The sequence below is a fragment of the Bufo bufo genome, chromosome 2 (genome assembly GCF_905171765.1).
Source record: "Bufo bufo chromosome 2, aBufBuf1.1, whole genome shotgun sequence".
Taxonomy (NCBI): domain Eukaryota; kingdom Metazoa; phylum Chordata; class Amphibia; order Anura; family Bufonidae; genus Bufo; species Bufo bufo.
In genome coordinates, this window is record NC_053390.1 from 87,231,225 (window position 1) to 87,258,020 (window position 26,796).

The 26,796-nt window shown below is 45.0% G+C and overlaps 1 protein-coding gene across 3 annotated transcripts in view; it reads right to left on the bottom strand.

Annotated features, from left to right (window-relative positions):
- GHR (growth hormone receptor) overlaps positions 1–26,796 on the bottom strand; it is a 392,450-nt gene that overhangs the window by 180,110 nt on the left and 185,544 nt on the right. For 2 of the 3 annotated variants that reach the window (XM_040421302.1, XM_040421296.1), the window contains exon 4: positions 4,654–4,698. The gene's annotated coding sequence lies outside the window, so the exon portion shown is untranslated. The remainder of the gene's footprint in view (positions 1–4,653; positions 4,699–26,796) is intronic. The other variant, XM_040421303.1, reaches the window with a different exon arrangement.

Sequence of the window (26,796 nt, forward strand, 5' to 3'; positions counted from 1 at the left end):
AGGATAACACTGTTGGGAATCCAGGTTGGGGGATGATGATAATGTCAGGAAGCTAAGATGTCTGTGTGTCACACTCTGCAAAGACGAGGTGCGGCTGAGAGAAGTGTCGGGACCAAATGGAGAAGATGATGAGAAGATCTACATCAGAGGAGACGTCACCTGGGAGGCCCTGGATGTGACAGGTATGTTCTGCTGTATAGCTAGTACAGTAAAATGCGGTGTGCGGGGGAAGGGTCCACTTAGAGAATTGGTTAATATGCATTGGGGCTTGGGCCCCAGATCTTTTGAGACCCTAGCAATGCTCCTGGTGACGGCAGGGATCCGGAGTGATGCGGGTGCCGGGGAGCAGGGGCCCGGGCATTGTGGGGGGCATTTTTAGAGTTGGATAACCACTTTAAGGCTGGTATCACACGTAGCGTTTTTTTTACAGTTTTCCCCAATTTTTGCAGTAGTATTTGTAGGCCTATGCAAATTATAAAGCACAGTACAAACACGTTTTTATTTGTTGTAATGGTATTATTTTTCATTTGTAGTGTGCTTCTGGGTCCATGGCATTTTTTTAAAATCACAGTATGCTCTGGCTATGGTGTTTTTAATACTTAGAAATCATTGGGGGGGGGGGGGGGGTTTGCCCCTCCTTGAAAAAAAATACGTGTGTCAATGTGTGTTGTGTTTTTATGGTGTTTTTTTTATTATGCCTTTCTAAACAGCTTTACTCAGAAAGTGCCATCAAAGGTGGGTACTTACTTTCCTGCTGAAAACGCATGGCTTGCAAAAATTTTTTTAAAAAAAGGTACCAAAAAAACTGATATACTACAACACACTCTTTGTAAAAAAAAAATACCCCAAAAATACCATAAAAATGCCTAAAAAGGTCATTTTTCAGTCATTTTTTGGACTAAAAAAAGGCATAACAATTTTGAGAGTGAAGAAGTCCTTGGGGTAAATCCACGCTCAGTGCATATCCAGTTATCTTTTTCACATTCAGTCACAGATAATTATTATAAAATGCTGGATTACTTTTCTTGCCATTTTAACTATATACAGCTTGCTAAAGCAGAAAACATCAGAAAGCAACATTTGCCTCCTATAATTAGCTACTAGAACAGATGCACTGATGATCGGCCACTTAGCTGTACAGTAGCTATCATATATTCCCTCAAAACAACCTCATTACAAGCAACATAAATGACAGGTCCTATAGGTAAGCAGCTGGCAACGTGCCTAAAAGGTTGTAATTGATCCCAGTTTTATCAGTTTCCATAGAGAAGGAAAATGGCTACTTCTTCCTGTAAATGTGCTGAGGATTTCAGTTTCCATCCACTTTAAATGTAAATTGACTAACAATATGACTATGCTCAGCCTTTACAGTGTAGCGGGGCTCACATGTGCTTTGATATCTGGTTTAACCTTATGGCCTGATGGAAAAAAAACACTTTTAAACATAAAAAATCAATATATGGGGCGACACATTAATAAAGGTTTTTTACACACTGGTCTTAATCTATCCCCTATTAACATCAGATTCCCCCCTAAATTATTAAAATGGTTATCCATGCCCTATAATTATCCCCCAATGCCTGGGCACCTCCTATAGGTTATACTTACCCCGCTCCCCGGCACCCGCGTAACTCCTGAGCCCTGCATGGACGCCTTTGCATCTCCCCGTCGTGTGGATCAAAACATCCAGTGACTTGCGATGCTATGGAGGCTCGTCCCCGTCACGGCCTGCTATTGGCTGAACCCCCCCCCAGCACTTTCCCCGTGGATGTTTTGATCCGCACGACGGGCAGATGCAGTGGCGGCCGTGCGGGGATCAGGAGCTACGCAGTTTGCCAGGGAAAATATAATCTTTATAAGGTGCCTGGCATTGCGGGGTCATTATAGGGGGTTGGATAACCCCTTTAAGAGGCACATGTCTGATAAGGCCCCATGCACATGACCGTATCCGTTTTGTGGATATGCAAAATAGATGTGGCTCGTGTTGTATTTTGCGGACAAGTATAGGACATGTTCTACCCTTTTGCGGAATGGACATACGGATATGGAAGGCACATGGAGCATCCGAAAAATGCAGACCATGCACCCACTGAAAAGAAATGGTCCACAAATAAAATGTGGATAGCGCATGGACCGCATCCGTATTTTGGGGATCTGCGATTTGCTCTCATCTTTCATTAATCCTAGGAGCAACAGGTACTTATGGACCTAGCCCTCCTGAATTCAAATCCTCAGGACAGTGGTACAGTTGAATACTGCAATGGGCACAGCAGTATTTTGTGCTGCACTGTGATATTTGGTTCTGCTGGGGCGGTATTTTCCGCTGCACTACAGTATTGCTGGTCCAGCCTACTTCTGTTGTCCCTGCCTAGATGTACTGGCCCACCTTCTCGGTGTACTGGCCCACCTTCTCTGAGTTTTGACCTACCTACAACATAGAGCTACATAGGGTGTTTTTTCCAGAGCCATTTTAAGTTCCCAGTCCGCCCCCGTGGAAGCTCCTGCTAGGCTACGAGTCGGTCCTAGTTTTGAGACATGCAAAGTATTGTCAAGTCTGCAGAGTTATTATCCAATTATTTAGATTTATGGACCTTCTGAGCCTGTGAACGTTATAGGAACATCTTGTAATAGTAGAGAAGACCAACCTAACCGCAAAATAACTGAACAGGACATTAAATTGATTCCATGAGTTTAGATTAAATGCAAAAAATATGCTACAAACCAGTGCAAGTATACACGGATATAGCATGCCAAGGGCGAGGAATCCAGATGTCTATTGGTGAACCCCACCAATCTATCAGCTCCCTCCATTCTGAAAATAAAGGGCAGTAATGGGGACTTTACTTCACTGCCGCTTCCTTCCGCTCAATTGCCCTCGATCATAAAGAAGGTCTTGTATAGATATCTTGTACCAGAGAGTGGCTGATAAAGCAATTCCCTAATATGATGTATAAAGTGGCTGCACATAATAATCTATAATCAGGACTGAGCAGGGCCGGTTATCCAGGTATCTGTACAGCACCGCCATTGCCGGGTTCTCCCTGAACGCTTATTACTAATAGCCTGTGTGCTTTAGATAAGGGCTGTCATATTAAAAGGTACATTAGTTAATCTTTAGCACCATAGAAATGTGAATTTTAACGCTATAAATAAAGTAAGAATAGTAGCTATTTGTGACAGGTGGTTCAAGGTAATATGCAAACAATGAGTCATAGGGACATACACCACCAACCTCCTCCGAGAATTACTTCTATAACACAGACATGGCAGGCCAACCTGCCATACACAAGCCCACCCATGGAGAACACCATAATACAACTCTTCTTTTATACAATTCAGTCTTTCCCTAGTTTAAAGGGGTATTCCCATCTGAGACAATGGGGGCATATCACTAGGATATGCCTCCATTGTCTGATAGGTCTGGGATCGCACCTACACCGAGAACTGAGCGGGGAAGGTGGTGGCTGGAGGACACTGGAGGCTCGGCTCTGGGTGCTCCCTGTGACTTTGGGTGGTGAGTACTTACGTAGGACTTTATAAGAATGACTAACATGGGGGAGGGCAGTTGACCCAATTAGGCCTCATGCACACGGCCGTTGTTTGGGTCAGCATCCGAGCCGCCAAAACGACTCATTTACTTCAATGGGGCCGCAAAAGATGCGGACAGCACTCCGTGTTGTGCTGTCCGCATCCGTGGCTCCGTTCCGCGGTCCCACTTTGCGGACAAGAATAGGCATTTATGGAAATAGTATGCTGGAGGAAACAAACACCAAGGCCTTCTGTCCTTCTCTTACCATAATTGGAGCCCATTTTGATCTTTGCTATGTGAAAAACCCCTTTAAAGGATGTTGATGCAAACCAGAAAACTCCTTTAAGACTTTGTTCTAATAACCAGGGTCTCAGCAACACACTCAAAATTCTCTCCACTGATTTTTCGAATGTCAATCACTGTTCAAAAAAGTTCACATTCATTTTTGGTTATGCTAAGTCAAAATCTTCGGATAAGAAAATTGGTCGTTTGTAAAAGTTCTTACTATAAAATTGTGAAATTAAAGACTGTTTTCACCTTTACAGCTACATTTTTTATTGTCCTAATGCATCTAAAATAAAAATGAAACAATTTTTTAGTCTTTTACAAAAAAGTTTTTATTTTTTTTTGCTACCCTGATGTGTCTTCATGGTGACAGACTACAAACAAACCCTGCGCAGTCTGACCCTGAAGTCAAACTTTTTCATCTGTCCTCTACTTCGTCCTAATCCAAAAAATGAACTGTATGTTAGCATAAAGTTAGGAACAGATGAAAGGGAGCATATTTACAGATCAGACCACGCAGAGTGTGTTTGTTGTCTGTTACCATGGAGATGCAAAAAAAAATAGGAGTGAAAGGGAGTCTGTCTGGAGATCAGACTATGCAGTGTTTCTGGTCTGTTACCATGGAGATGCATAATTCTGCATAGGAGCTGTAGAAACAAAGGTATAGGAATGTTTTAATAAAAAAATGTACAATGCGGCTTCATTTTAGATAAAATGGGAGAATAGAAAGTGGGCAACACATTGACAAGTTCCTCTGTTTAAGGTGGTTTCATGGTACAGTATAAAGAGGCTGTGAGCACTATAATGTGCATAATATATAAATACGGAAGGATTCTTACCTACATGCAGTCTGATAAAGTCTTGCTGAAGGTAGGATCACTGTCCTGAAAAAAAGAAAAAAAGCATAATTATGCATTCTTCAAAATAACGAAGGCAAAAATCTATAATTAATTACCAGTGTGATAGTTAAGAATGCAAACACTTCAAATGGGCATATCGGCTCTCTAGAGTTCATGTTTATATATGGAACCATAAAAGAAAGTGAACCCTTTATATACCTTGCATACATACATTTCGAATAATTTCATGGATCTTTGTTTTTTATTCTTTTTTTCTAGTTTTTTTCCTTTTTGTTTAGGATGGATGCAAAGATATAATGTAAAATTTATGCAAATATACGTCACACATTGGGATATGTCTACCGCTGACCTCAGTTGGAAAAAAAGCACCATCATATATTGCATATATGACCCTGGCATACAATTGCCCCTGAGAAAACTACAAAACAAATACAAAGGGGAACATGCATGAATGGGGACAGAACGGAAGCGTTTTTGCCCGGTTTTGAGCCCCTATGACGGATCTCAATACCGGAAAACTAAAACGCTAGTGTGAAAGTAGCCTAGTGCTGTCTTGGTGTTAAAGAGCTTGGAAGGGGTTAGATACAGTCCTAGGAGACCTCAGACTCTCATACATGACTTGTCAGGGCAATTGGGGCACTGAATTTATTAGGACTGATCTGTCCAAATCAGTCCCAAAATGAATTTCTAGTCCAAGCTCACTTTAAGTCTCAGTTCTGGTCTTTTCCTTCATGGAAGGCGTCCTGTATATGTAGTTTACAAAGTTGAATAATGTCAAACAAATTCAACAGCCCGCATTTAGAAGAAACAAGATTTGCCTGTTTTGCCACTTCTGAAGGTCGTCCATAAAAGTTAAGTCCCTGTTTTCTGTTCGCGACCTTCAGAAGCTGATATTTCCTGCCCCCAAAATCTCTTCTCCATATACAGCAGCTTTTCAAATACATGAAGAAGCCAAAATAATCGACATAAAAACCAAGGTAACTTTGTAAATACGTTACATTCAGGGTTGCCAACTGTCCGGTCTGTATAAATAGGTGACTTTTTTCCTGTGTCCGTGAAAAAAATAAACGTGTCCGTGTAAGGCCTCATGCACACGACCGTATTTTTTTGCGGTCCGCAAAACGGGGTTCCGTTTTCCCGTGATCCGTGACCGTTTTTTCGTCCGTGGGTCTTCCTTGATTTTTGGAGGATCCACGGACATGAAAAAAAAGTCGTTTTGGTGTCCGCCTGGCCGTGCGGAGCCAAACGGATCCGTCCTGAATTACAATGCAAGTCAATGGGGACGGATCTGACGTTGACACAATATGGTGCAATTTCAAACGGATCCGTCCCCATTGACTTTCAATGTAAAGTCTGGAGTCCCTTTTATACCATCAGATCGGAGTTTTCTCCAATCCGATGGTATATTTTAACTTGAAGCGTCCCCATCACCATGGGAACGCCTCTATGTTAGAATATACTGTCGGATATGAGTTAGATCGTGAAACCTCATTTCCGACAGTATATTCTAACACAGAGGCGTTCCCATCGTGATGGGGACGCTTCTAGTTAGAATATACTACAAACTGTGTACATGACTGCCCCCTGCTGCCTAGCAGCATCCGATCTCTTACAGGGGGCCGTGATCAGCACAATTAACCCCTCAGGTGCCGCACCTGAAGGGGTTAATTGTACTATCATATCCCCCTGTAAGAGATCAGGGCTGCCAGGCAGCAGGGGGCAGACCCCCCCCCCTCCCCAGTTTGAATATCATTGGTGGCCAGTGCGGCCCCCCCCTCCCTTCCTCCCTCTATTGTAATAATTCGTTGGTGGCACAGTGTGCCCCCCCCCTTCCTCCCTCTATTGTAATAATTCGTTGGTGGCACAGTGTGCGCCCCCCATTGGCCCCCCTTCCCTCTATAGCATTAACAACATTGGTGGCCAGTGTGCGGCCTCCCATCTCCCCCCCCCCCCCCCCCATCATTGGTGGCAGCGGAGTTCCGATCGGAGTCCCAGTTTAATCGCTGGGGCTCCGATCGGTAACCATGGCAACCGGGACTCTACTACAGTCCTGGTTGCCATGGTTACTTAGCAATAGTACAATAGTAGAAGATTCATACTTACCTGCTGCTGGCTGCTGCTGCGATGTTCGTGTCCGGCCGGGAGCTCCACCTACTGGTAAGTGACAGTTCATTTAGCAATGCGCCGCACAGACCCTGTCACTTACCAGTAGGTGGAGCTCCCGGCCGGACACGAACATCGCAGCAGCAGCCAGCAGCAGGTAAGTATGAATCTTCTACTATTGTACTATTGCTAAGTAACCATGGCAACCAGGACTGTAGTAGCGTCCCGGTTGCCATGGTTACCGATCGGAGCCCCAGCGATTAAACTGGGACTCCGATCGGAACTCCGCTGCCACCAATGATGGGGGGGGGGGGGGGGGGGAGATGGGAGGCCGCACACTGGCCACCAATGTTGTTAATGCTATAGAGGAAGGGGGGGCCGATGGGGGGCGAACACTGTGCCACCAACGAATTATTACAATAGAGGGAGGGAGGGGGGGGGTTCGCACACTGTGCCACCAACGAATTATTACAATAGAGGGAGGGGGGGGGCCGCACTGGCCACCAATGATATTCAAACTGGGGAGGGGGGGAGGGTCTGCCCCCTGCTGCCTGGCAGCCCTGATCTCTTACAGGGGGCCAGATCAGCACAATTAACCCCTTCAGGTGCCGCACCTGAAGGGGTTAATTGTGCTGATCACGGCCCCCTGTAAGAGATCGGGTGCTGCCAGGCAGCAGGGGGCAGTCTTGTACACAGTTTGTAGTGTATTCTAACTAGAAGCGTCCCCATCACCATGGGAACGCTTCTGTGTTAGAATATACTGTCGGTTCTGAGTTTTCACGAAGTGAAAACTCAGCTTTGAAAAAGCTTTTATGCAGACGGATCTTCGGATCCGTCTGTATAAAAACTAACCTACGGCCACGGATCACGGACACGGATGCCAATCTTGTGTGCATCAGTGTTCTTTCACGGACCCATTGACTTGAATGGGTCCGTGAACCGTTGGCCGTGAAAAAAATAGGACAGGTCATATTTTTTTCACGGCCAGGAAACACGGCTCACGGATGCGGCTGCCAAACGGTGCATTCTCCGTTTTTTCCACGGACCCATTGAAAGTCAATGGGTCCGCGAAAAAAAACGGAAAACGGCACAACGGCCACGGATGCACACAACGGTCGTGTGCATGAGGCCTAATTATCATCATTTTACAGCTGACAGTAAAGGCTGGTAATGAGCGCTTATCAGTATCTTGAGCTATAGAAAGGTATTACTATAATCTTTATTATTTATTACGGTTTAACAATTTGTCCGTAAAAAATGTTGGCGGTCTGTGATTTTGGGATAAGTTGTCCAGAAAAAAGAAAAATTCAGGTTGGCAACCCTGGTTACATTACTCCTACTGGTCCTGGATAAGGGTTCCCATAGACAGATATTCCTCCCGAATCCCCCCTAAACATCCACTCTCCGTTCAGCCGAGCATGCATGTGAGAAAGCCTCTGACAGACACCGCTGCTATCTTTCTTCCCTGAGAACAAAATAATTGAGCTCTGAAATGCAACATACACAATTCTTCTCTCCTCCGAAATCATCTGTGGGGGAGAGTTAGGCTGGTTTCACACGGGCGTTGTGGGAATACTCGCCCGTGTGAAAGGGACCTTAGACCCCTTGCAGACCAGCGTGTCCGGGTTAGGTCCGGATGCATTGCGAATGCGTTCAGTGAAAAATGCACGATTTCACAGGCAAAGTCATTCAGTTTTGCCTGCGATCGCGTTTAGTTGTTTTTATTGCGTGGGTGCAATGCGTTTTAATGCGTTTTGCACGCGCGTGATAAAAAACGGAATGTATACAAAACAACATCTCTTAGCAACCATCCGTGAAAAAAGGATTACATCCGCACTTACTTGCGGATGCGATGCGATTTTCACGCAAGCTCCATACACTTCTATGGGGCCAGCGTTGCGTGAAAATCACAGAATATAGAACAGGCTGCGATTTTCACACAATGCACAAGTGATACGTGAAAAAAGAAAACAAATTCCAGCTCTTCACAATAAAAGGCTTCTTTATTCCACTTCTTTAAAAACAGACATCAAAAGCAGAGTAGTATGCTGTGACCCGTTTCGGGCTGTTATATCTTAGCCCTTCATCAAGATCACAAGTGATACGTGAAAACCAACGCACATATACACAGCCCTATTGAAATGAATTGGTCCGGATTCTGTGCGGGCGCAATGCTTGCTCGTCTGCAAGGGGCCTTAGAGGCCCCCATACACATTAATAAAGTTAACTGTACCCCCCCCCCCCCCCAACCCGAAATCGGCAGGTTCAACAAACTTTTCTCTTAGGTCTCATGCACATGACCATATGTAAGCCAAGAAACAAAGGTAAAAGTCACATGACCATATATACTTTGCGGTCCGCAAATCAAATTGGAAATTCGTGTTGCATCGCACTTTTTGTGAACCCACTGACTTCCACGGGATCCGTGGTCTGCATTTGGAGGCCAAGTATTGGACATGTTCTGTGTTTTTATGGAACTGACATATGGATGGGGAAAGTGCACAGATCATCCGTATGCTTTCCGCATCCATATGTCCGTTACGCAAAATGTTAGAATATGTCCGCAAAATGCAGACCATGGAAGTCAATGATTCCATAATTTAAAAGAATGCAGATGGCACACGGCCCGCCTCTGTATTTTGCGGATCCGCAGTTTGCGCACTGCAAAATGGACACGGTCATGTGCATGAGGTCTAATAACAGCCTGCATTGTAGTCCAGAGCTGCAATTCCAATTCAGCTGAGCTCCTATAATGCACAGTTTTCATGTCGGATAATTCTGCCGTTTCTGCTGCTGGACTATGATACGGGCTCACACTACAAGTATCACAGGGACGACGGTACAACAACTCCCCAAATCCTCCTTTCACTTTTATGGGAGTTACAAGGACAACGAAGTAAGTGTGCATGCTGGGAGTTGTAGTTTCACTGCAGCTGGTTGCTTATCGCTGTAGTATAACATGGTGGCCATTAGGATAGATGGCTGTACCCGTAATACCGTATACACTGTATATGTCCGTCAGAATGAAGGCTGACATTTACCATTGATTCTGGTTCACTATAGTAAGATCTTCTCTTATGTCCATTAGTGATGGGTGAATTTCCCCAAAAATTTTCAAATTCGGTCAAATAAATTCCAAAACGAAAGGGCCCTAATTGCCCTGAAAAGTCGTGTATGACACTCGGAGGTCTCCTAGGACTGTATCCCACCCGTTTAATGCCAAGACTGCATTGGTAATGTCAGAGTGACAGTGACCTATATGGCTATTAGTGTCGAGCGAATCAAAGTTAACGAAGTGGAAGTCGATCCGAAGTTCAGGAAAAATGTTGATTTGCCACGAAGGTGAATTTCCTCCCGCTTTGTGTTAATGTGTTAATGAATCAATTTCTACTGAAATGGCAGTAAAAAAAAAAATAAATACTCACCCCGTCCATTTGATCATGGAGAGGCCATCGTGGCCATCTTGATTGAAGAAAACACGCCAAATCTCACGCTCGCTGATGTGTGACATCACCACGCTGGCCGGGCGCGGTGATGTCATCACGTGAGATTTGAAGTGTTTTCTTCAATCAAGATGGCTACGATGGCCTCTCCGTGATCAAATGGATGAGGTGAGTATGTACTTTTTTAACCCCTGGTTAACCCCTCAAAGCTTTCAATGTTAATGCCATCAGTGATGAACACGGCATCTGAGAGGTTCAATGATGGGGGGCAGCGTGATCGGTGTTCCCCGTCACTGCGCCTGCTACAGACAATGGATTCGCTAAGCAACCGAATCGAATTTTTGAAAACTCATCGCTAATGGCTACGGGTAAACGGACAGTGGCCGGCGGTAACCAACAGCCTGTTTAATAACATAGCAGTTTTTTATGTTTTTAAAATTCAGCTTTTTGGTGTTCAGACGCCTTCTCCACTGTTTTCTAATCTATAATGACGACCCCCATTTTGAGCGATTTTGAGACGAATCACAAAAAAATTCACCGAAATTATAGGATTTTACGAAATTTGATTCCTGTAGAATTGATTTGCTCGTCTCTAATGTCCTAGTGGACAGGGGTTGATCTGATGTGACAACCGCTTTAAGGAACCCCCCTCAATATAGCAAAAATTCCTTACATTTCTGCTATGACGATAAAAAATGGGGCCCCTGATATGAAATATCTGCAGACACAAGGAGTGATGATGATCACAAGCTACTTTCTCCCCGGATGAAATGTCATCCATCACCTATATGAGCCGAGATCTCCTGGATAACTGCTGTACGGACAGAAGAGAATATTAAGCAGTATGGCGGCTCACTGTCTTTCTCTGGTTCTTATCTGATTAATGCACACACAAGGAATGACAAATATGTACATATTTCATCAGGTAGAAAGTAGGAATACGCAATGCCGAGGTTGTAGCAATGCGTGCACGCTCAAGTGAAATTCATACCTCTAAACTATAATGACACGCTACAGAACAGAGAAATGTAGAGGACGGGCCTTCAGAAAAACAGATGTTCCTCAAAGCAAAAGAAACACAAAAACCTGCAGTGTAAAGTGATGAAAGAGGCGGCTCAACTACAAGCAAAACCTGAAACTTACCCCGGTGTAGAACTCTGTCTACGGTAAGTATCTGGTAGTGCATGTGGCTGAGCTGCAATACCATACACAACCTGTGAACCGCGGTGGCGCTGTTTTTAAAAGAAATTCTGCCATATTTTTTGTATCCTGGGCAATCTCATTAAAGACCTTTTATTCCACAGATGTATATACGCCAGCTTTTCTATATATAGGACCCTAAATCTAGCCATAGACATATTCAGCAAACTCCATTCCAGAATAAGCCTGCACACTGGACACGACTGAGCCTTTCAAGCTGCTCCCATGTTCTGTTTGGGCATAGTCATACACACTGCATCCTCTGCCAATCCCGCTGAGATTACAGGTTCACACAACTGGGATTTAATATGTACGGGCAGCTTAAAGGGGTTATCCCTCTAAACAATACTATCCCCCTACACAGAATAGGGGATAAGTGTCTGATTACCGGGGGTCTGACCGCTGGGGCAGTGGTCTCGTATGGGCACCACTACTCCAATCTCATGGGGGCACTTTAGGACCTCCATTCTCATGATCAGGTCCTCTGTTCTCCTTAGTGCAGTGGTCACCACCGCTCCATCTCCAGTGGGCACTTCAGGACCTCCATTCTCATGATCAGGTCCTCTGTTCTCCTTAGTGCAGTGGTCACCACCGCTCCATCTCCAGTGGGCACTTCAGGACCTCCATTCTCATGATCAGGTCCTCTGTTCTCCTTAGTGCAGTGGTCACCACCGCTCCATCTCCAGTGGGCACTTCAGGACCTCCATTCTCATGATCAGGTCCTCTGTTCTCCTTAGTGCAGTGGTCACCACCGCTCCATCTCCAGTGGGCACTTCAGGACCTCCGTTCTCAGGGACGTTGTACTTGGCAGCCCCTAAGAAGTGAATGGAGCAGTGGTCTTGCATGTCCATCCTCACTGGGCACTTCAGGACCTCAGGGGTTGGACCCCTGGCATTTAGACACTCTGAACGGGGCATAAGTATTGTAAGTGGAAAAATTCCTTGAAGAAAGCTTGGTGACAACATCTATGTTTCAATGGCAACCTTATGGTTGTCACCCAGCCTTTTAGGATATGAGAAACTTTATTGATCCCGAGGAAAATTTCAGAATCAGATGTAAATGGCAAAAATGGTTGAATGTAATTTTATCAGCTTGATTTAAAAAGCTAACACAGTGGAGCATTTGAGGTCCCTGCAGCTTAATACTACCGCCACGCGGTGCCATATTACAGAGATATTCTTCCAATACGGCATCTGATGAAGCGCCCCACTAGTTTTTTCTGTATATCCCAACAGTACCCGGCAGCCCGCCATGTCTGTGCATTACACAAAGAATCCATTGAAGCAGATGACAACTGTGTAATGCTGCATATCTCCTGCAGAAGAAATGAAACACTCGCTGTTGTGTGTGTAACACCCCTCCCCCGACCCATTACAGCAGATGGTTAGGGTCCCAGAAGAGGTACAGTACAGTACAGTATTGTCCAGAAAGTTCCTTCAATGTTACTAAAGATCCACCATTAAAGAGGACCTGTCCCCCTTCCTCACATGTCTGTTTTAGCAATTACTTGCATTCTCCATGTAATAATAATTCCACAGCATCTATTCATATGACTCTATGTTGTGCCGTTCCTGTATTATTCCTGCTAGAAGTTTATGAATGAATAGACAGCAGTCTGCAGTAAGGGTACTGCTGGGTGTTACCAGTTGTCTGTGTGTCCTTGCGCAGTCTGCCATATTCCTGCTAGAAGTTTATGAATGAATAGCCAGCAGTCTGCAGTAAGGGTTCTGCTGGGTGTTACCAGTTGTCTGTGTGTCCTTGCGCAGTCTGCCATATCCCTGCTAGAAGTTTAAGAATGAATAGCCAGCAGTCTGCAGTAAGGGTACTGCTGGGTGTTACCAGTTGTCAGTGTGTCCTTGCGCAGTCGGCCAATGGCAGCACTGATTGGATAGTGTCAGAATGTGCAGGAACACCCCCCCAACTGGTAACTCTCAGGTGGAACTTTATTGAAGGGTGCTGGCAATCCATTCATAAACTTCGAGCAGGGATTATAGAGGAATGGCACAACACAGGGGCTCCAGAATGACTATGTCAGGATGGGAAATGCAGGCAGTAGAGGAGAGGTGTCAGGTCCTCTTTACCATGAGCCCCTTCATTTTTGGTAATGAGAACAGAAGGCAGCATACCAATCAGTGCATCCATCATATATAGCAGGTGAATAGCTCTGTCCACATATATCACATAGGATGGGTAATAACCTGCAGTATAATCAGCATCCATCCCATACTGGCGCACAATACAGAGGATATTTCATTTCCAGTTAATTGCTGCAGGTGTAACGGTCAAGGCAGCGCCTGCCAATACATCAATATAAGAGACAGTGATGCAGAAAAATCCGATCACTCATAAATATCACCGTCAACGTGTTTTATTACTGCTATATTGCCTGAAAGTGATGATGAATTCAGGCACTTCTACAGGATAATTACACTGTACATAATATGGGATCTCACAGGTTCACAAGCAGCATTGCCTTTGACTATGAAAATTGCCTAACTGCAAATGAAACGGCATTGAAATTTCAATATGTGAATTCGACCCTGGGGTACGGCCACACGGTCAGGTGTCTGGATGCAGTTTTGGAAGCCAAAACCAGGAATTCAAGAACGAGGAGAAGTCGTATCTGTCCTTTATATTTTCTCTCCTTTTATGATTCACTCCCAATGTTCACTCACGCCTGCAGGAACCTGACCGTGTGGTCGTACCCTTAGGGACCTCACTGTTTAGTTGGTCGCGTGCAGACTGACTACACAGTGCAATAGCCTGTGCGGACTGCGTCGTGTGTTCATATCATAAGTTTGCCACTGTAATTAATCCTTATGGAAAATTTACGGCTCCCCAAGGCTGATTTTACATGTGCAAATTTTGATGTGGTTTTATGTGCAGTGTTAGGCAATGTTTATAGAAAAAGCCCATGCCGCTTGTGAACAATGTATTATACTCATTGGTGTAAAGTGAATATAAGACTTGTCTACTTCAAAGCCTTCAAAGGGGTTTTGCCATCACATATAATGGGGGCATTTCGCTAGGATATGCCCCTATTGTCTGATAGGGGCGGGTCCCACCTCTGGGAGCCGCACCTACAATGAGAACGGAGCAGGGAAATTAATGGAGGGCGCACTAAACATGCACCGCCGCCCTCCATTCATTTCAATGGGGCCGCTGAGAATAGCCGAGCGCTGGCTCGGCTAGTTCTGTCTGTCCCATAGAAATGAATGAGAGCGGGGGTAGCGCATGCGCGGTGCACTCCCATTCACTTGTATAGGAGCAGCGCTTGGTGGTGGATGGACTCCGGGAAACCCGGGGTCCTCCAGCTCCAGAGGTGGGACCCACACCTATTAGAAAATGGGGGCCTATCTTAGCGATATGCCCCCATTGTATGTGATAGGAACACCCCTTTAAGATCCTATATTATATACCAGGGGTGCACAAAGTTTTTTGGTCTAGGGGCAGCATTATCACATTTCATATTTAAAAAAAAAAAAAAAAAAAAAGGTCACACCATCTTTAGTACCAACATAGTAAGGAATGATGTAACGTCACTATTGGGAATGCTCTAAATGTAATTCCTCTGCGGTCACATCAGCAGATTGTGATTCTACCCAGGGAGGAAACTATTACAGGAAATCAGTGTTGCAGTAGGACAAACATTGTTTCAGAGATTTCCAGCGACAATTTCCAAGGCTTTGATTTGGGATAGACATCATTGTCTTTAGTCTCGGTGACAAGGGATCCGAGCTGACATGGAGTAATCTGTAGCTTGTTGACTGACAGGCAGGTGAACTTGGATGGAATGTGAATTTTCCCTGCAGGCCCGCTACAGATTGTGGATCGCTTCCAGTGAAGAAAAAATGATGCTATTCAAGCCAACTACAAATCATTTTTGCAATGTATCTCTCCAAGTCTAGAGAAGAGAGATGCTCAAAAACAGTGGCTCTTGTTCTGTGATGGACCAGTTCCTTCTACAGTTGCAAGAAAAAGTATGTGAACCCTTTGGAATGATATGGATTTCTGCACTAATTGGTCATAAAATGTGATCTGATCTTCATCTAAGTCACAACAATAGACAATCACGGTCTGCTTAAACTAATAACACACAAAGAATTAAATGTTACCATGTTTTTATTGAACACACCATATAAACATTCACAGTGCAGGTGGAAAAAGTATGTGAACCCTTGGATTTAATAACTGGTTGAACCTCCTTTGGCAGCAAGAACTTCAACCAAACGTTTCCTGTAGTTGCAGATCAGACGTGCACAACGGTCAGGAGTAATTCTTGACCATTCCTCTTTACAGAACTGTTTCAGTTCAGCAATATTCTTGGGATGTCTGGTGTGAATCGCTTTCTTGAGGTCATGCCACAGCATCTCAATCGGGTTGAGGTCAGGACTCTGACTGGGCCACTCCAGAAGGCGTATTTTCTTCTGTTTAAGCCATTCTGTTGTTGATTTACTTCTATGCTTTGGGTCATTGTCCTGTTGCAACACCCATCTTCTGTTGAGCTTCAGCTGGTGGACAGATGGCCTTAAGTTCTCCTGCAAAATGTCTTGATAAACTTGGGAATTTCATTTTTCCGTCGATGATAGCAATCCGTCCAGGCCCTGATGCAATAAACAGCCCCAAACCATGATGCCCCCACCACCATACTTCACAGTTGGCATGAGGTTTTGATGTTGGTGTGCTGTGCCTCTTTTTCTCCACACATAGTGTTGTGTGTTGCTTACAAACAACTCAACTTTGGTTTCATCTGTCCACAGAATATTTTGCCAGTACTGCTGTGGAACATCCAGGTGCTCTTGTGCAAACTGTAAACGTGCAGCAATGTTTTTTTTGGACAGCAGTGGCTTCCTCTGTGGTATCCTCCCATGAAATCCATTCTTGTTTAGTGTTTTACGTATCGTAGATTCGCTAACAGGGATGTTAGCATATGCCAGAGACTTTTGTAAGTCTTTAGCTGACACTCTAGGATTCTTCTTCACCTCATTGAGCAGTCTGCGCTGTGCTCTTGCAGTCATCTTTACAGGACGGCCACTCCTAGGGAGAGTAGCAGCAGTGCTGAACTTTCTCCATTTATAGACAATTTGTCTTACAGTGGACTGATGAACAGCAAGGCTTTTGGAGATACTTTTATAACCCTTTCCAGCTTTATGCAAGTCAACAGTTCTTAATCGTAGGTCTTCTGAGAGCTCTTTTGTGCGAGGCATCATTCACATCAGGCAATGCTTCTTGTGAAAAGCAAACCCAGAACTGCTGTGTGCTTTTTATAGGGCAGGGCAGTTGTAACCAACACCTCCAATCTCATCTCATTGCTTGGACTCCAGTTGGCTGACACCTCATTCCAATTAGCTCTTGGAGATGTCATTAGTCTAGGGGTTCACATACTTTTTCCACCTGCACTGTGAATGTTTACATGGTGTGTTCAATAAAAACATGGTAACATTTAATTCTTTGTGTGTTATTAGTTTAAGCAGACTGTGAATGTCTATTGTTGTGACTTAGATGAAGATCAGATCACATTTTATGACCAATTTGTTCAGAAATCCATATAATTCCAAATGGTTCACATATTTTTTCTTGCAACTGTATGTATTACATGGTGTCTACTGACTCTTTAACCCCTTTAAAGCTCCAAGGTGGAAGATAATATGATGAAACAATCTATGTCACAGGGGCTCAACCAGCCTAAAATTATGGTCTAGGTGCACACTCCACGACACACACACCATTGGTTTAGTAGAAATAGAATATCTATAATATATATATATACATATATATATATATATATATATATATATATATTGGAATGCACTCTGCTATCTGATGATCAGATGTGTATTTATATAAAAAATAAACATATTTATTATCAAAAATACATATAAATAAAAATTGAATATTAGGAATAGAAACAGAAATAAAAATAGTTACAGATTGTTATCCCGACACGTAACTATATCATAGTGAGCTGAACATGTATGTTGGTTTGCAGCCTCACAATAGCAGGTTGGCAATAGCTTATATGCTGTGAGGGTGCAAATCTGCATTCAATCTCTAATAAAGAAAGTATCAAGAAAAACAATTACTGTAATGACATAATCATAAAAAGCTGATCACTCTCATTGGCCAGAAAAAAGATAAAAATAAATATAGATCTATATCAAATGTCAACGATTTGCAAGCAGAAAGAATTGCATTTGCAAGCAGAAAGAATTATATGTATTTTTTTCATATAGTGGCCAAATATGAAATGATTAATGTGGCAACAAAATAACTGCTACGATTATAAATAAACTAGACACAAGTGACACAATGTTATTACTATAGAAGAGATTCAATATTACTCAATAATTCTTCTAACATAGTGTCAATTTATTAACCAGTGGGACTACAAACCCAAGACATGCTGGTATAAATATTAGACCGGTTATTTGTCCACTATATGTCAGTTGCAAGAATATCAAAAGGAGGATTGCAATTCTTTCTGCTTGCAAATCGTGGACATTTGATATAGATCTATATTTATTTTTATCTTTTTTCTGGCCAATGAGAGCGATCAGCTTTTTATGATTATGTCATTACAGTAATTGTTTTTCTTGATACTTTCTTTATTAGAGATTGAATGCAGATTTGCACTCTCACAGCATATAAGCTATTGCCAACCTGCTATTGTGAGGCTGCAAACCAACATACATGTTTAGCTCACTATGATATAGTTACGTGTCGGGATAACAATCTGTAACTATTTTTATTTCTGTTTCTATTCCATTTTTATTTATATGTATTTTTGATAATAAATGTTTATTTTTATATAAATACACATCTGATCATTCTGTGCAACATCAGATCACAGAGTGCCCTCCAATATATACAGTGGATATAAAAAGTCTACACACCCCTGTAAGGCTACTTTCACACTTGCGGCAGGACGGATCCGACAGGCTGTTCACCATGTCGGATCCGTCCTTCCGCTATTTCGCCGTGCCGCCGGACCGCCGCTCCGTCCCCATTGACTATAATTATTTTTTAATTGAGTGGTACAGTTTATAGGTCACATTAAAGGTGGAAAAAGTTCTGAAATGATTTATCTTTGTCTCATTTTTTTACATTACAGAAACCTGACATTTTAACAGGGGTGTGTAGACTTTTTATATTCACTGTATATATATTCTAAGATAATATGATGTTGCATATCTAAAAGGACCATGCTGTGGCCAATAGACTTCTTTTGGGCAGCTCTTGGCTTCCTAGATCTACGCCAATCATGGTCTCAGGCTTAATTTAGGCTTTCCTGTTTTAATCACATTGTTCTTTATGGTAACCAATCTGTGGTGCTTTCTTCCTAGCTGGCCCAGCTAGTAATATTTAAGTGGCTACTGACTGTAGGTTCCTCTTACAGGAGCCGTCAGCAGTTCAGTACCACATAGGAGACAGGTACATTGTATTGGCAGCTCTCACTGTGTCTTCTAAAAACCAGATACAGTTGCCATATACAATTGGTATCCCAAAATGCACACCCAACTACACAAAAGATTGCTTCATGCAGGACATATTTTTGGGCTTCTAAGCTATTAATACCACGTCTTCATATTACAATCCAAATTCCCAAATCTATAAATCAAATTAAAGAGGTTCTGTAAATGGCTACCAGCAGGAGCCCACAATTCTTGGTTGCGCACTTTCTGTTATGATAGAGGTGCCCGCTCCAGTATTGTGAGAGCTGATATGATAGATTGATGACAAACAGATGCCAGCATACATGAAATACTAGAACCTCAAGTACTTTCCCCTGCCACCAATGCCACACCATAAATCATGAGGTCCTCAGGTCCAAGTCCTAATATTCCACATGGTATTACTTTCCTTCTTAACCCATTGTCACATTTTACGTAAACGCACACATACCTTAAGCACCAGGGGATACATTGTGTCAAAATGACAAACACCATGACACAGGCTATTAAAATGAGCAATAAAATAGTTATAGTCGAAGAAGTAAAACCAGCTGGGGGAGACCCCATGCCGATGCAGATCCTGCATTTCAAAATAGACCAAAAACAAGTTGGGCGTTGCAAAAGTATTAAAATCCCATGTCAGGTCTGAATACATTTTGCAGAAGACTTTTATGGACTAGAAATGTTTCAGCATGCAAAAAATGTTTCTTCTTGTGGTAAGTTCTATTTTCACACAATGTGTCAAGTGACACTATTGGATAGTTGACTCCATTTGAGGAAGAAACCATAGAATTCCTCATCATCTTGCCTTTGTGAAAGGTTAATGTGGCATTTAAAGGGATGCCCCACTATTAGGGAGTCTCACTAACCTCTAAAGGTCAAAATTTGGGGTCAGATTAAAATATCAGCTGATTATTGGGTTTTGCAGGAGCCAACGCAAGGTGATCAGTTGACTGTCAAGATGACAGAGGCTGTCTTGAACAGACAAACCCTGTCAGTTAAGTTACACTAGTCCACTGGTGGTAAGTGACAAGGACAGGCAATTTTGACAAAGTACGTACATTACAAAGTAGCAAATAGTCTATTACACCTTCATCTCTCCAGGAAAGAACGTAAAGGCAGAAAAAGATACGTCTTACCAAACAGCAATATCACACGATACACTTCAAGACATGAGTAGCAGCAGGCAAACCTAAGCTCCATATAATATTTTAGGTTCACACAGGAACAGTATATGGTTTTTCAACTAACCTATATAATGATTAGCACCAAAGTCTAAGATGGCAGTGGCAGGACTTGATTGCTGCCGAGCGGTTTACCTCCTTTCTGCCGTGATACACTGCCGAACAACTAGAAAATCCCTAGTAAGCAGTCTATCTCAGCTCTTTCAATCAAAGCCAAATTACCACTAAAGTCAGGGCAAAGAAGCGGCATGCAGGCTTGGTGGGACTAAAACCACTCCGTTCTCTATCTCTTTCTGCCACATACTTGTGATAATTGGCAAGCTTGTCGTTCTGACCTGTCTAGTCTAGTAAATACTTGTATTCTTCATAAAAATAAACAATTCTGCAGCATGTTTTCTTAGAACTCTGCTATTCCTCCTAAAAATGTATGAATATACTGTTACCGGTATGTCCGTGCACAGCCCGACACTGTCCAGTCTGGGCTGAAGGTATCAGATTGTGTAGGGGCACATCTTCTTGATAAAGCAAATACTAACAACGAGTTATTAATTTATTAATGCATAGGAGGAATAACAGAGAAAAGACACAAAGCAGAGTTACATGAAAAAGATTCTCCAGAATTGCTATCATGGAATGTACATGTACTAAAACAGAGGTGAAAGGTTCCATTCAATTCATATACGTAGGTCAATAGAACAAACTATACAAAACTAGGGTTGAGCGAACACGAACTGTAAAGTTCAACAGCACTGCATATGTGCCAGGGACAATAATTTAACCCTGTTCTTTTAGTTCAGTGGGCAACATATACCCATTTTTTAACTGCACCTGCACTGCATATGTGCCAGGGGAAGGCAAAACAATATAGGGAATCGTTCTGTGAGTTCAGGGACCCAGGGGGTGACATATTCACATTTCTTTCTGTAAAGTACAATCCAAGTAAATCCATCGGTTAGATTCTGTGGGGACAAATTTTATTTATTTTTTGCTAAAAAGTACATTTGCGCCCTGCACTGCATTTGTGACAGTCCAATACAAGCGTTAAATACCGCTGCTATATTCTGGTTTTAAGAAAACACCCATTTTGTGCAAGACCCTACATTTGGGGCCTTTGTTGCATTTGTGACAGTCCAATACAAGCTTCAAATACTGCTGTTATATTCCGGTTTAAAAAAAACACCCATTTTGTGCAAGACCCTACATCTGGGGCCTTTGCTGGATTTGTCACAGTCAAATACAAGCTTTAAATACTGCAATTATATTCTGGGTTTAAAAAAACACCCATTTTGTGCAAGACACTACAAGCCTAAAATACTGCAGTTATTTGGTTGGTTGACAAATTAAAAATTGTTCTGTGACCTCAAGAAATGTTTCCTCATAATGACACCGGCACTGCCTTACTCTCCGTGAACTTAATTGTTGACTATTGGCAGTTACATAGTCGCCTGACATAAACCATCTGTTAGTTTGGTTGGTGAACGCAAAGAATGAGGAGAGCCTCAAATAAGGGACGTGGCCCCGGTCGTGGTGCTGCTGGTGGAGCTCCTGTTGCAGGGAGAGGACGTGGTCGATCTGTGCCAGCTACACGCACAAGTGAAACCCCATCCTCAGGTGCGAGTAGGCGACAGAACCTTCAGCGTTATTTGGTAGGGCCTAATGCGGCTTTACGAATGGTGAGGCCAGAACAAGTACAGGCGATAGTAGATTGGGTGGATGATAGTGCCTCCAGTTCCTTCACATTGTCTCCCACCCAGTCTCCTGCTGAAATATCAGAGTTGGCACCAGCAGCCCATGGCCATCAGTCTTTCTCCTCACCCCTTTGCAAATCAGCCAAGCAGTCTGAGCCCCAAGTCATGCAGAAGTCTCTTCTGCTTTTTGATGACTCTGTTAGCAGGGTTTCCCAGGGACATCCACATAGCCCTGCCCCAGAAGTGGAAGAGATTGAGTGCACCGATGCCCAACCACTTATGTTTCAGGATGAGTACATGGGAGGACCATCGCAGCACGTCTCGGATGATGATGAAACACAGGTGCCAACTGCTATGGCTTTCTGCAGTGTGCAGAACGACAAGGAGGGCAGGGTTGAAGACTGGATGGCAGATAATGTCGAGGACGATGAGGTCCTCGACCCTACAGGGAATCAAGGTCATGCGAGTGACCTGTCTAGTTCGGAGGAAGAGGCGGTGGTCGCACAGAGCCACCAGCACAGCAGAAGAGAGAGCAGGGTGCAAAAGCGGAGCGGCCGTCCCCTAGACAGTACGCCTGCTACTGGCCACCGCACCAAGGGACCGAGCACACCAAAGCCAGCTCCAAGGAGTTCCCTGGCGTGGCAGTTCTTCAGACAATGTGCTGACGACAAGACACGAGTGTTTTGCACACTGTGCAATCAGAGCCTGAAGCGAGGCATAAACGTTCTCAACCTGAGCACAACCTGTCCCATGGAAGCGTTCAGCTCTCTATCTCCCAAACACTGGAGCGAAAGAGGAAGTACCCCTCTACCCACCCGCGATCCCTGGCCCTGAATGCCAGCATTACAAAATTACTGGCCTTTGAAATGCTGTCATTCCGTCTGGTGGAGACGGAGATTTTTAAAAGCCTTATGGTGGTGGCTGTCCCACAATACATCGTGCCCAGCCGCCACTACTTTTCCAGGCGAGCCATCCCTTCCCTGTGGGGGACAAGGTCCATCTAACTACGAATATGTGAACCAGACGTTATATCTCCCTAACAGCACACTGGGTAAATGCAGTGGCGGCTGGGACTGAGGCGGATAGCAGTTTGGCGCATGTCCTTCCACCATGAGGATTGCAGGGCGCTTCTCTTTGCCTCTTGTTGCTTTCTCACCCTCTACCGCCTCCTCATCCGGTCAGCGTAACACCTTCACCACCAACATGACAGCAGGCAGTTTTAAAACTTATCTCTTCAGGGACAAACCCCACACAGCGCAGGAGCTGTGAACGGGCATGGAACAACAGAACGATGAGTGGTTGGTGCCAGTGAGCCTCAAGCACAGCCTGGTGGTGTGCGATAATGGGCGAAATCTCGTAGCAGCTCTGGGCCTAGCCTGGCACATGTGCTGAATTTGGTGGTGCAGAGGTTCCTGAAAAATTACCCCAATATGTCAGAGCTTCTGCAGAAAGTGCGGGCCTTCTGTGCGCGCTTTCAGCATTTTCACCCTACTGCTGCTCGCCTGTCAGTGCTGCAGCGTGACTTCGGCCTTCCCGCTCACCACCTCATATGCGATGTGCCCACAAGGTGGAACTCCACCTTGCACATGCTGGCCACTTCACCACCAATGAGTGGGCCTCCATGCGAGACCTGTGTGCCTTGTTGCGCTGTTTCGAGTACTCTACCAACATGGCCAGTGCCGATAACGCCGTTCTCAGCGTTACTATCCCACTTCTATGCCTCCTTGAAAAAACGCTTGGGGCGATGATGGAAAAGGATGTGGCACAGGAGGAGGAGGAAGAGGGATAATTTACAAGGGTTTCAGGCCAGTCATTCACAAGTGGCTCCAAGGGTGGGTTCCTGTACCCACATACGCCAGGTACACAATTGTCCAGCCAGGGCACATTTCTGGAGGATGAGGAGGTGGAGGAGGAGGAGGAACCGTGTTCACAGCAGAGTGGCACCCAAACTTGCTCTCAGCCATCACTGGAGCGTGGCTGGGGGGATATAGAGGACACAGACGATACACCTCCCACAGAGGACAGCTTGTCGTTGCCTCTGGGCAGCCTGGCACACATGAGCAATTACATGCTGCAGTGTCTCCGCAACGACCGCCGAGTTGGCCACATTCTAACTTGTGCTGATTACTGGGTAGCCACGCTTCTGAATCCCCATTACAAGGACAACGTACCGTCCCTAATTCTGTCACTGGAGCGTGATCGGAAGATGCGCAAGTACAAGCGCACGCTGGTAGAGGCGCTGCTGATGGCATTCCCACCTGACAGCGGGGGCACAGTGGAAACGAAAGGTGAAGGCAGAGGACAAGGAAGAGGTCACCAACGCAGCTGGGGCACCACCAGCACCTCAGAAGGCAGCGTTAGCATGCCCGAAATGTGGAAAAGCTTTGTCAGCACGCCACAACAACCAGCACCACCAGCTGATATGGAACGTCTCAGCAGGAGGCAGCATTTCAGCAACATGGTGGAGCAGTATGTGTGCACATGCCTACACGTACTGAATGACGGGTCTGCCCCCTTCAACTTCTGGGTCTCCAAATTGGGCACATGGCAATTTTTGGATGATGAGGTACTACAGGGAGTGCAGAATTATTAGGCAAGTTGTATTTTTGAGGATTAGTATTAAGGCTGATTTCAGCCTGTATTTGTGGGCAGGGCGTTAGCTCCCTATATATACCTGCCAATTCCTTCCCTCAGGTAGTGTGTCTCACTTGCATCTGTAGGAAGAGCCACACCTAGCTGCCCAGCAAGCTTCACGTCTGTTTTTTCTCTTCAGTACGATTCTCTGCACAGTGCGACATTCCTGAGAGAAGTTTTCGTTCTCAAGAGGAGCCACATCCAGCTGCCGGCACGTGCAAGCATCACGGTTGTTTCAAAAGTTTCGGTTCGCTACACGGTATAGTGCAATACTTAAAGTGTTTTTCCGGTCCGTCACCAGGTAAGTACTTGTCCAATGGAGCGTGCCGTATACTTGCGGCCACGGGTCGGTCTCCCCTTCTCGCGGATGGCGTGCGGTTCACGGTGGAACGCACACGTGACCGCCGGGCCTCCACAGGCATGTTCAGCCGAGCGCCGAAGAAATGACCCTCCTGTACACGTCCACCGCTCGCTTTGCCTTCCGGAGCTCCTACGGTGGCAGGAAATGGGCAGTCGGGGGTAGCTATGTTTAGTTAGGGAAAGAGTACAAGTCTAGGTTCCCCTTGAAAGGCACACACGTCCGTCCACTCCAGGCTCGCACTTGGGGACCGCACATCCCAGTCCTAGCAGGGTCGCAGGCACGGGGGTCCCCCTTCCCCTCCCTGCAGCGGCCATGAGCGCGCCACATGTCCATTCGGAAATATCCGCCCCAGTTAAAAAAAAAAAAAAAAAAGGGATAATTAAATCATTGCCCCAGCAGAGACGCTATATAGCAGAGGCGGCACAGGTGGGAAGCAGTGGGCATTGTTGCCGGCGTTACGCCAAGCTGCGGCAGCCCAGCTTCCAGCCTGTGTCAGGGGCAATTTTGGTGTGCGTATTTACATATATTAATCAACAGCACATGGGCCAGTAAGCTACTTGGTTCCTGCAGGTCAGAATTGTGTCTCGGCATGGAGGCAGGGATTCACTCTGCCAGCAGGTGCCAGGGGTACAAAATTGCGCGTGGCAGGCTCCCCGTTTTCCAAACGCAGGTTTGGCTGGGAAGATTCGTCAGTGGCGCGCGATCAGTTTAGTTACCACATATACTGCGTACTTAAATTATCTGTCGCCTGGACCACTCAGGCCAAGATCAATGTTGTACGTCACCTGGATCGTCCAGGCCGTGTTTAATGTTGTATGTCACCTGGATCGTCCAGGCCAACTTTATCGTTGTATGTCACCTGGATCGTCCAGGCCGAGTTTAACGTTGTATGTCACCTGGATCGTCCAGGCCGAGTTTAACGTTGTATGTCACCTGGATCGTCCAGGCCAAGTTCAATGTTGTATGTCACCTGGATCGTCCAGGCCAAGTTCAATGTTGTATGTCACCTGGATCGTCCAGGCCGTGTTTAATGTTGTATGTCACCTGGATCGTCCAGGCCAACTTTAGCGTTGTATGTCATCTGGATCGTCCAGGCCGAGTTTAATGTTGTATGTCACCTGGATCGTCCAGGCCAACTTAACAGTGTATGTCCCCTAGATCGTCCAGGTTCAGCTACCACTGATACCATGTCACATCATTTATCTTGCCTCTGGGTCCCGCCAGGATGAGCCAAATGCTGGGCGACAACTGGACCTTCAATTTAGCCATTGTTGTTTCCACGCCATATGTCATATTGAGTCCGCCACACCCCACTCCAGGCCATCCGGGCTCGGTTCTTAGTTAGGAGTCTCCCGGATGGTCAAGGGGTCTCACGGTCCTTATCCTATCCCCACGGGTACGTTATTCAGTTTACTTTATGTTTCCCCCAGATTCCTAGAAGCGTCTCCGGCCATTATCATTCTAAAAGCAGGCAAAGTCCCGCAAGGAGATGCCCGACGCGGACCCCACGGGTGCCACAACCCCAGCATACAACACCCCAGTGATGGATTAGAATCTCTGATCTCAACAGCAAAACACTTCATAACACAATCATTAGCCCCAAATATGTCCAGGAATTATAAAGCGGAGTTGAAAGCGTTTGAGAGATTTAGACTTCTCTATCCTCAGGGCGGCCGCGACGAAATATCTTACTTACTGGCGTTCATAGCCTTCTGCCATTCCCAACAAAAACTCTCATATAATACTATCAAATTATACCTAGCAGGCCTTCAACTCCATTTTATGCTCAGTAATCCTGGTTGTTCTTCTATCTTGTCCAACCAGGTCATCAAGGCGGCCCTCAGGGGATTACAGGAAAATGCAAAACAGGCTGCCACCCGTAGACAGCCGGTGTTCGGCAAGCTGTTCAGGGATTTGTCTTCTGCCCTGGACGGCGATCCTTTTTGGCCCTTGACCAGCACGGTCATCCAAGCGGCCATGTTCTAAGTTTTTATGGCTTCCTCCTGCCAGGAGAGTTCACTGGCAGCTCTCCGAGACCCGGTGGTCTTCGCAAAGAAC